The 9,561-nt window shown below is 37.7% G+C and overlaps 1 protein-coding gene across 1 annotated transcript in view; it reads left to right on the plus strand.

Moving 5' to 3' along the window:
• cry1b (cryptochrome circadian regulator 1b) overlaps positions 1-1,137 on the plus strand; it is an 89,626-nt gene extending 88,489 nt beyond the window's left edge. Inside the window, exon 15 of the mRNA XM_028815944.2 lies at positions 450-1,137. The gene's annotated coding sequence lies outside the window, so the exon portion shown is untranslated. The remainder of the gene's footprint in view (positions 1-449) is intronic.
• The last annotated feature ends 8,424 nt before the right edge of the window (positions 1,138-9,561 follow it).

Raw genomic sequence — 9,561 nt, forward strand, 5'->3', positions numbered from 1 at the left:
GTCTGTTACTGTTGCTGTATATGTCAAACTTAGTATGAATTCTTATCTGCGTTGTGTTCAAAAAGTGATCGCTTTTAGGGAATGTTCACCTTTGGGCATCACTTTCATGGTTTAACATTAGGTGGCTTGATTGTTAGTCTCACAGAGCACTGCTATTCGTTTCTAGCCACCTCTATTTATTTTGACAGACCCTGTGCCAGGGGGGCTCTGAGACTAATTCAGGTGCTAGACTTGTCCTGATTGACTGATATTTGTGGAATTTGTTTATGCAAATTTTACTACATTTGTACCTATGTGCATATTTATTTTTTACCTTTGTTTTTAATGCTCCATGTTAATCCTTGACTCATTATGCTGTGAATAAGACTCAAAAGCTTTCTTAGTGTCTCTTGTTAAAACCCATAACTGTAGAGCAGTAACAGTTTATTCTTTTCCATCTTCCTTTACAGTGTTGCTGACCAAATGCAAATAGGAGAGCCTGATGCCAAAATGACAATTACAGTGCTTCAAAGCAAGTTGGAAGATGAACATGCTTATGTAAATAGACATTCTGCAGTTTCAGTAAAGCTTTTTAACTTCATTTTCCCAGCAAAAGAATAATTTTTGAAACATGATCTTTTCTGTGAGCACATTATAACCGTGATTTTTAAAATGTATATTAAAGCAGGGACACCTTTATGTATATAAACTATTTGAAGGACACGATAAAACTGTAAATATTTGATATTTCATTTTATTCTTGTCTTGTTATAGGCCCATCAATATATTTTTGATATTTCAAATGCAACACATTCTATTGTTAACTTTGTGTATTTTAAAGGAACAAAATTACTTCTCTGCAGGGCTTACGTTTGGGGGTTTTCAGATACTTTATTAGATGTTATATCACACAGTGTTCTTGTTACATTTGAATTTTACAGTTTACAGTAAAGCACCACTTGTATCAACGTAACTTCCTTTATAAGCTCCACTATGAAGAAGTTCTCATATAAAAACTACTTTCAGATTTTTTAATTAAGCTTCTGAAAAGTATATAAATACCATCATGTATAATATAACTTTGCATAATGTAATGTTTCCTTTTTGCTGTTCTGTCAAAGAATTGTGGTTGTCATATTAAAAACCTGGATAAAAATGGTGTTTTATTGTGTTCAGTATTTTTGATGTGTATATTTATAAAAGCAGGTGTCTTGCACAATTTTGAACATTCCAACCTTGTCACCTCTTAATTCCCGATTGCTGAGAAGGTTTATGTCCTTCAAATTTACTTCATAACTCAATACCCGTAATCTCAGAGTCAGTGTAGCTGTTCTTTCCTGGGCTTCCTCTAGTACTAATACGTCTTTTTTTGTGGTATGGAGACTAAATCTACACACAATACCGTATTTTTACAAGACAGTGTATATTTAATTGCTAGTATTCTTGAGCACTCTTGAGTAAATGTTAATCTGGTCCCAAGGATGTATTCAGCTTCAGCCTTTTCAGTGTAACAGTCCCTCTTTCATAATGTCAAAATTATGTATTAATTCATTGTTGTTCACTGTAGTTCCAGGAAGAGTTCCAACTATTTTGTTGGTGCAGATTTCAGAAAAATAGCAACTTAAAGCATTTGCTGTTACCTTTTCTATATATTTAATTTTCCCTTACTATTATTAATACACTCCACATCTTTGTCAATTTTTTTAACCGTTGAAAACCCAATAGAACCTGCCAGTATTAACTTTTGTGTTTTCTGTAATATTCCTCCCTACTTTTCTTTTGCCAGTTCTCATTTCTGTCTTCACTTTTGTGCTCAAGTGTCCATAAGCCTGATGCATTTGTTGTTTGGCTCAATTCTGTTACAAGTCCATTTTTTTCTTGTAATTTCTCATTTCTTTGCTCATCCACTTGACAGTGCTTTTATATTTTGACATACCTAAAATTACAACCAAGTTTGTTTCCGTAATATAAGACTATCATAACAGTTTTAATTTGTGTATTTTAACCTCTGCAGGGGACTGAGCATTGGGAACAAAACTCATGGCACTAACAATGCATGTATAAGATAAAAGCAAAAGTTTGTTACATAAATACACTGCCTGGCCAAAAAAAAAAGTCACCACCAAAAAAAAAGATCACACACTCTAATATTTCGTTGGACCGCCTTTAGCTTTGATTACGGCACGCATTCGCTGTGGCATTGTTTCGATAAGCTTCTGCAATGTCACAAGATTTAGTTCCATCCAGTGTTGCATTAATTTTTCACCAAGATCTTGCATGATGGGTGCATCACTTCATCTGCCTCTCTTCTTACCCTGATGTGCCCATCACTCTGGAACAGGGTAAATCTGGACTCATCAGATCACATGACCTTCTTCCATTGCTCCAGAGTCCAATCTTTATGCTCCCTAGCAAATTGAAGCCTTTTTTTCTGGTTTGCCTCACTGATTAGTGGTTTTCTTACAGCTACACAGCTGTTCAGTCCCAATCCCTTGAGTTCCCTTCGCATTGTGCGTGTGGAAATGCTCTTACTTTCACTATTAAACATAGACCTGAGTTCTACTGTTGTTTTTCTTCAATTTGATTTCACCAAACGTTTAAGTGATCGCCGATCACGATCATTCAGGATTTTTTTCCGGCCACATTTCTTCCTCGAAGACAATGGGTCCCCACTATCCTTCCAGTTTTTAATAATGCGTTGGACAGTTCTTAACCCAATTTTAGTAGTTTCTGCAATCTCCTTAGATGTTTTCTCTGTTTGATGCATGCCAATGATTTGACCCTTCTCAAACAGACTAACATCTTTTCCACGACCACGAGATGTGTCTTTCGACATGGTTGTTTAAGAAATGAGAAGCAACTCATTGCACCAGTTGGGGTTAAATAACTTATTGCCAGATGAAAGATAATCGCCCATGCAGTAATTATCCAATATGAGGCTCGTACCTATTTGCTTAATTAAATCTTCTCAAACACAAATTGCTGCAGTATATGTAACATCGTCAAAGACTCCATCCAGCATATAGTGTATGTGTGAAACAGCCTATCTCAGTCCAAAAATCAGTGTACTTACTGTACTTGCATTTAAGTTCTCCTGCGGATAAGTCAGGGCTTGATTTTACCGTATAATTTCCTGTATTTTTATTGTCGGTCGTATAAGTCGAATGCGGAAAACTCACGCTATTGGTCCAAGAGTTTGATAGGCTAATGCCCACCTGAGAGAGTAGCCATGGAGCACACTGCCTTTTTTTCTATGTATTATGCCTACGTGACCACACGGTAATACCCGAACTATTCCGAAGCAACGTTTGCACTGATTTGTGTTTTTGTATCTCATACACCTTTATCATAAGATCATCCCTTATGTATGATGGAGTGTTTGATCAGAATAAAATATGATGCTGGTTTTAAATTAAAAGTCATTGAAGAGGCGAAAGAAATTGGTAACTGCGCTGCTGCAACAAAATTTGCTGTGTCTGAGAAACTGGTGTGAGATTGGAGGAAGCAAGAAGATTTAAAAAAAAAAAAAAATTAAGTGTTGTATTTTTGAATGGGCGTTTAAGTCAGGGTCTGATTTTATGATTGATTTTTCGGGTTTCAATAACTGACTTTATACGCAAGTATATACGGTAAGTACCAGCTTTAGAAACTTGGAACGATTAAGAATTAATAAACCTTGTGTGTTTTTGTTTCAAATACCTACACATACAAAACAAAACCTGCAGATCATAGTTTGAGTTTAAAAGTTAAAAGATCAAGGATGCAACTGAACAAAATATCAAATAAAAAAGATGAAACAAGCATAAGTGCTTAGTTATAAATAACAGAAAAATCCCCAACTAAAGTCAATTACATCAAGATCAGTGTAGAATGGCAGCAAGTGTCCAATGTTGCAGTTTCCATCCTCAACAGCACAGCCTGGTATAGCTAAACCGAAAAATAAATAAAAAAAAAAAAATACAACGGTTTTGAATGTATTACTTAAACATCAAGTGCACATGATTTTTTAAAAAAAAAAATCACATCTGGTAATTAAAATGATGTTATTTCGGTATTAATTTCATTCCTGTATTATTTTTATACTTGTGTCAATCAGTTGAATTTTTGGAAGGACACCTTACTCGATGTGCTAGACCTGAAATGTATGTAAGAAGGTGTTTAGTCAAACATGGCTTTTGAGAAGGGACTTCTTGGCTGCTTGGAATCAGTGGTACACGTAGTGACATTGAGACAAGTGTATGTTTGCCATTGAGCAATAAGCCCATTATTAGTTAGCAGCCAGACAGGCCGCTGGCTAAGTGGCTATTTAACTCAGTTGTAACACCCTCAGAGATTCCTCAGCATAGACAGTCCTGTGGTGTATTGACCGTTTGTAAACTCAGAGTGTGTGATCAAATTAGACAGCCCAGCACAGACTTTACTATAGAATGCCCAGGAGGGGGTCAGTGGTCTCCATGACTGTGACTGTTTCTGATGTGTTGAACTCTGTTTGTTATAACTGACTAAGGACCTCCCAGAGGTTTATTTTCTCCTGGAATGTTGCTGACCAGAGTTTTTATTTTCCTCTTTTCTGTTGTCAACTGGCCGTAGTTCAACAATTAATTAATGGACAGATGTTGCTGGGCTCCATTTATGTAAATCAGTTTCAAACTATGTTGCTTCCTGTCTGTTTAAGCAAATCTTTATGTGTACTCATCATGTAATTATTCATTTTAGAAGTTTATATTTATACCTTCCTAAGAACTTGTCACAATGCTGTATGTCTGCTCTCAATAAAGAGTGCTACACAAAAATAAACCGAATTAAAATGAATCAGTAAGATGTATAAGCATGAGACAAATTAATCATCCTACCACGTAGAAGTGGAGCCTCTCAAATTTTGGTTTCTCCTTAACATTGATATATACAATCTGAAGTGCTTCTGTAGTTATAAAGTGACCAAACAAATAATTTATATAATATATACCATATATAAAAAAAATGTGCACGAGCATGTAAAAATGGAGTGTTTAGGATTGAGGTTTAGAAAACTGAAACAAACATTTACACAAAACAATAGTCTATTCCGATCAATTTAGTTGTGTTAATCAATGTCCAACACTGATATTAAAATGGTATCTTTAGACATACTGTATATCAAAATCTTTATCAAACATGAAGCAATTTATTAGAAATTTTGACATGTTTTTCAGATGACTTTCCCTAATCTGCCCTGCTGGGCTGGCATTTCAGAAGTACTCAGTCTAATCATAAAAAATAAAACGGCCGTAATTTTCACACCCATTACATTTCTATTTTTTATTTGCAAGATGGAGCTACCATCCAGCCTGAAAGGTTTGATTGTAAATAGGTCAGGATGCCTTTCCTGATGTACAATGCACATGACGTTGCAACTCTCCTGCTGGGCCAACTTGACTTTATTAATCAATACCCAGCAGCTAGCCATATTCATACTAAACTTCAGGGAGCCCTTCACGGCCCACTTTCACGCTACCAGGTGTTTTTTTGTAAACTGACAGACCAAATCCTGTCCACATTCTGCTTCATTATTTTTCTTCTAATAATTTTTGGGGTGATGAGTTCTAGCTGCATAAAACAATTTATGAAATCTAGTATGGGGTAGCCAGTGGAAATGGTGATCTATGTTAGATCATAAATAGTTTTGTATTTTTTAAATGTTAGAGATCATTACAATGAATTCAACCTGGATTGATGAAGAATACAGTCTCTATTGTATGTCCCACTGTTTTATATTTCACATCAATTTCAGTACCCAGTTATGAGACTTATGTGATCAAGAGAACCCAATACGACGTAATCCCTCATGTATATTAAGACATCAGAAAGTTTAAACTGGATCCCAGCGTTTATATTTTAGAACAAACCTATTACATCATTTTAATGCTAAAAAGGCTTTGGACCCTTTCTCATAAAGGAAATTTGTATTTTTCTAATTTTAAGTAAAATAAGACATCCTTTTTCCACTCAGTTATGGAGGGTGGGTTAGGATCCCTCCAGCTCAGAGCGATGAAATGACAGGCAAGTGCTGTGGGATATCACAATAAACTCGCAGCATGAGAGTGTGTTGTCCCTTCGTGTGTCACTCATACGATTAGCGGATTTGGAGATCTTCTGATTTCAAATCTGTCTGACAAATAATAAGCAAAAGATATTTTTTGTCAATATGATTTGAGTGTAGAACATTTCCAAAACATCTCACATAATGAAGAACATGTGTGATGACACTTCACAATTCAGGTTGTGTCTTGGATGTATTCTGGATATTTTGAGTGGTGATGTACAATTTTTAACCGAGTTCCACTGTGCTTTTCACAAATTGGTGAGCAGCGTTAACTTGAGGATGGCCAAGTTTCATGCATTATCTGTATTCCTAATTAAAAGGCTCCTCTCCAGACATTGCCTTGAATTATCTAGGGACGCACTGAAATAAGTTGGTCAAGTCTGGAAATGGTGCCTGTATCATTGACATCAGCAGGTAGTATACTTTGAACCACAGATAGCAATAAAAGAATAAGAAAGCTGAGCAGGTCGCCTTTTAACAAAATTTCTACATTGTTAAAGTTGCCTTTTATTGGAATATTGTATTTGAGGCATTATTGTTCAAAGGAAGCAAACATTTTGTCAATGTTGAGTTCCAGACACCTAGTGATTTCTAAATTTTGTACAGGTTAAAGGAATACTCCACCTAAATACCATGTATTTTGCAGTAATGGTTGAGAAAAATTTGTATTCTCATTTCTTCATGGAGAATGGAGATAACAAACATTCTGATATAATGGGTGTCTATGCAAGTCAATGCTGAACCACAGCAAAAAGTATAAATATAAATACATCCATGAAAAAAGTCTCACATTGCTTGTGTCACATAATCCACATGTCAAGTCATCAAGTTGTATGCTTACATTTTTGCTAAAATTTATTAAATATTTCTGTAAAATTTAGTACAGCACAAATACATACACATGGGATCGAACATTTGAACTGATGACCTGCCTCTGCCCCGCAATCATTGGTCAAGAGCCCTGTCTTCAATTCAAAAGCTCGATTGAGTAATGTGACATGACTTCCAGTGTCGTGCCCACTGACCATGAGCTGCCACATCATAGCAGCAATTAGTAAAAGTGGCAACGCCTGCTAAAAAACAAAATGATATCTCGATAAATTCAAAAGAAATGACAAATTTAATAAACAGGTTAAAAAAAAGTTAAGCTATACAGCTCAAAACCTGACAAACAGGCTAATAGATACAAAATTTCTTACATTTTTCTAAAATCAAAAAAATTCAAAAAGGACTATAATTCATCATGCTCTTAGTGCAATGTTGGGGAGCATTCAGCTGACTGGAGAACCAGGGACATTTAGTTTGTGCCCAGTTTAAGTGGACGTCACTGTTCAGAAGTTTGTAAGTGACACGGAGTCAGAATGCAGTAAACTGCATCCAGCAGTGGAACAGGTGGAGAAGCCCCAGAGGAATCCCAGTGCAACTGATTGTCTACTAGAATACAGGATTGTATGGATTTGCTTAACAAAATGGTACACCTGAGTCATACTGAGCTACGAGGGGACATTGAGAAGAAGAGTGAATGCCCACGGTTATTTCTAACCTTATGTGCAGTGCTGATGGAATGGGCTCTTAGCTCCACCATATCCCAATGGATAAAACAGGCTTAGGAAATAAATCACAGGTGCTGAGTTTTCGCATATATTCAGACTACTGCACTGGTGAGACCCCATCTGGAGTATTGTGTGCTGCTCTGGTCACCACACTACAAAAAAGACATAGCAGCACTTCAAGCTTGTGAAGAGAAGAGCAACCAAGAGCATCCCAGGACTTGAGGACATGTCCTACTCTGACAGACTCAGAGAATTAGCCCTGTTTACAGTGCATCTGGAAAGTATTCACAGCGCGTCACTTTTTCCACATTTTGTTATGTTACAGCCTTATTCCAAAATGTGTGTAGAATTCTGAGGAAAAAAATGAATTTAATCCAACACCCCATAATGTCAACGTGAAAAAAGTTTACTTGAGGTTTTTGCAAATTTATTAAAAATAAAAAAATTGAGAAAGCACATGTACATAAATATTCACAGCCTTTGCCATGAAGCTCGAAATTGAGCTCAGGTGCATCCTGTTTCCCCTGATCATCCTTGAGATGTTTCTGCAGCTTAATTGGAGTCCTCCTGTAGTAAATTCAGTTGATTGGACATGATTTGGAAAGGCACACACCTGTCTATATAAGGTCCCACAGTTGACAGTTCATGTCAGAGCACAAACCAAGCATGAAGTCAAAGGAATTGTCTGTAGACCTCTGAGACAGGATTGTCTCGAGGTACATATCTGGGGAAGGTTACAGAAAAAATTCTGCTGCTTTGAAAGTCCCAATGAGCACAGTGGCCTCCATCATCCGTACGTGGAAGAAGTTCGAAACCACCAGGACTCTTCCTAGAGCTGGCCAGCCATCTAAACTGAGCGATCGGGGGAGAAGGGCCTTAGTCTGGGAGGTGACCAAGAACCCGATGGTCACTCTGTCAGAGCTCCAGAGGTCCTCTGTGGAGAGAGGAGAACCTTCCAGAAGGACAACCATCTCTGCAGCAATCCACCAATCAGGCCTGTATGGTAGAGTGGCCAGACGGAAGCCACTCCTTAGTAAAAGGCACATGGCAGCCCGCCTGGAGTTTGCCAAAAGGCACCTGAAGTACTCTTAGACCATGAGAAAGAAAATTCTCTGGTCTGATGAGACAAAGATTGAACTCTTTGGTGTGAATGCCAGGCATCACGTTTGGAGGAAACCAGGCACCGCTCATCTCCAGGCCAATACCATTTCTACAGTGAAGCATGGTGGTGGCAGCATCATGCTGTGGGGATGTTTTTCAGCGGCAGGGACTGGGAGACTAGTCAGGATAAAGGGAAAGATGACTGCAGCAATGTACAGAGACATCCTGGATGAAAACCTGCTCCAGAGCACTCTTGACCTCAGACTGGGGCGACGGTTCATCTTTCAGCAGGACAACCGACACTAAGCACACAGCCAAGATATCAAAGGAGTGGCTTCAGGACAACTCTGTGAATGTCCTTAAGTGGCCCAGCCAGAGCCCAGACTTGAATCCGATTGAACATCTCTGGAGAGATCTTAAAATGGCTGTGCACCGACGCTTCCCATCCAACCTGATGGAGCTTGAGAGGTGCTGCAAAGAGGAATGGGCGAAACTGGCCAAGGATAGGTGTGCCAAGCTTATGGCATCATATTCAAAAAGACTTGAGGCTGTAATTGCTGCCAAAGGTGCATCGACAAAGTATTGAACAAAGGCTGTGAATACTTATGTACATGTGATTTCTCAGTTTTTTTATTTTTAATAAATTTGCAAAAACCTCAAGTAAACTTTTTTCACGTTGTCATTATGGGGTGTTGTGTTTAGAATTCTGAGGAAAAAAATGAATTTAATCCATTCCGGAATAAGGCTGTAACATAACACAATGTGGAAAAAGTGATGCGCTGTGAATACTTTCTGGATGCACTGTACAGTATATCCTTAAGCAGAGGAGATTGCCTGGGGACCTAA

Source organism: Erpetoichthys calabaricus, chromosome 1, assembly GCF_900747795.2.
Source record: "Erpetoichthys calabaricus chromosome 1, fErpCal1.3, whole genome shotgun sequence".
NCBI lineage: Eukaryota > Metazoa > Chordata > Cladistia > Polypteriformes > Polypteridae > Erpetoichthys > Erpetoichthys calabaricus.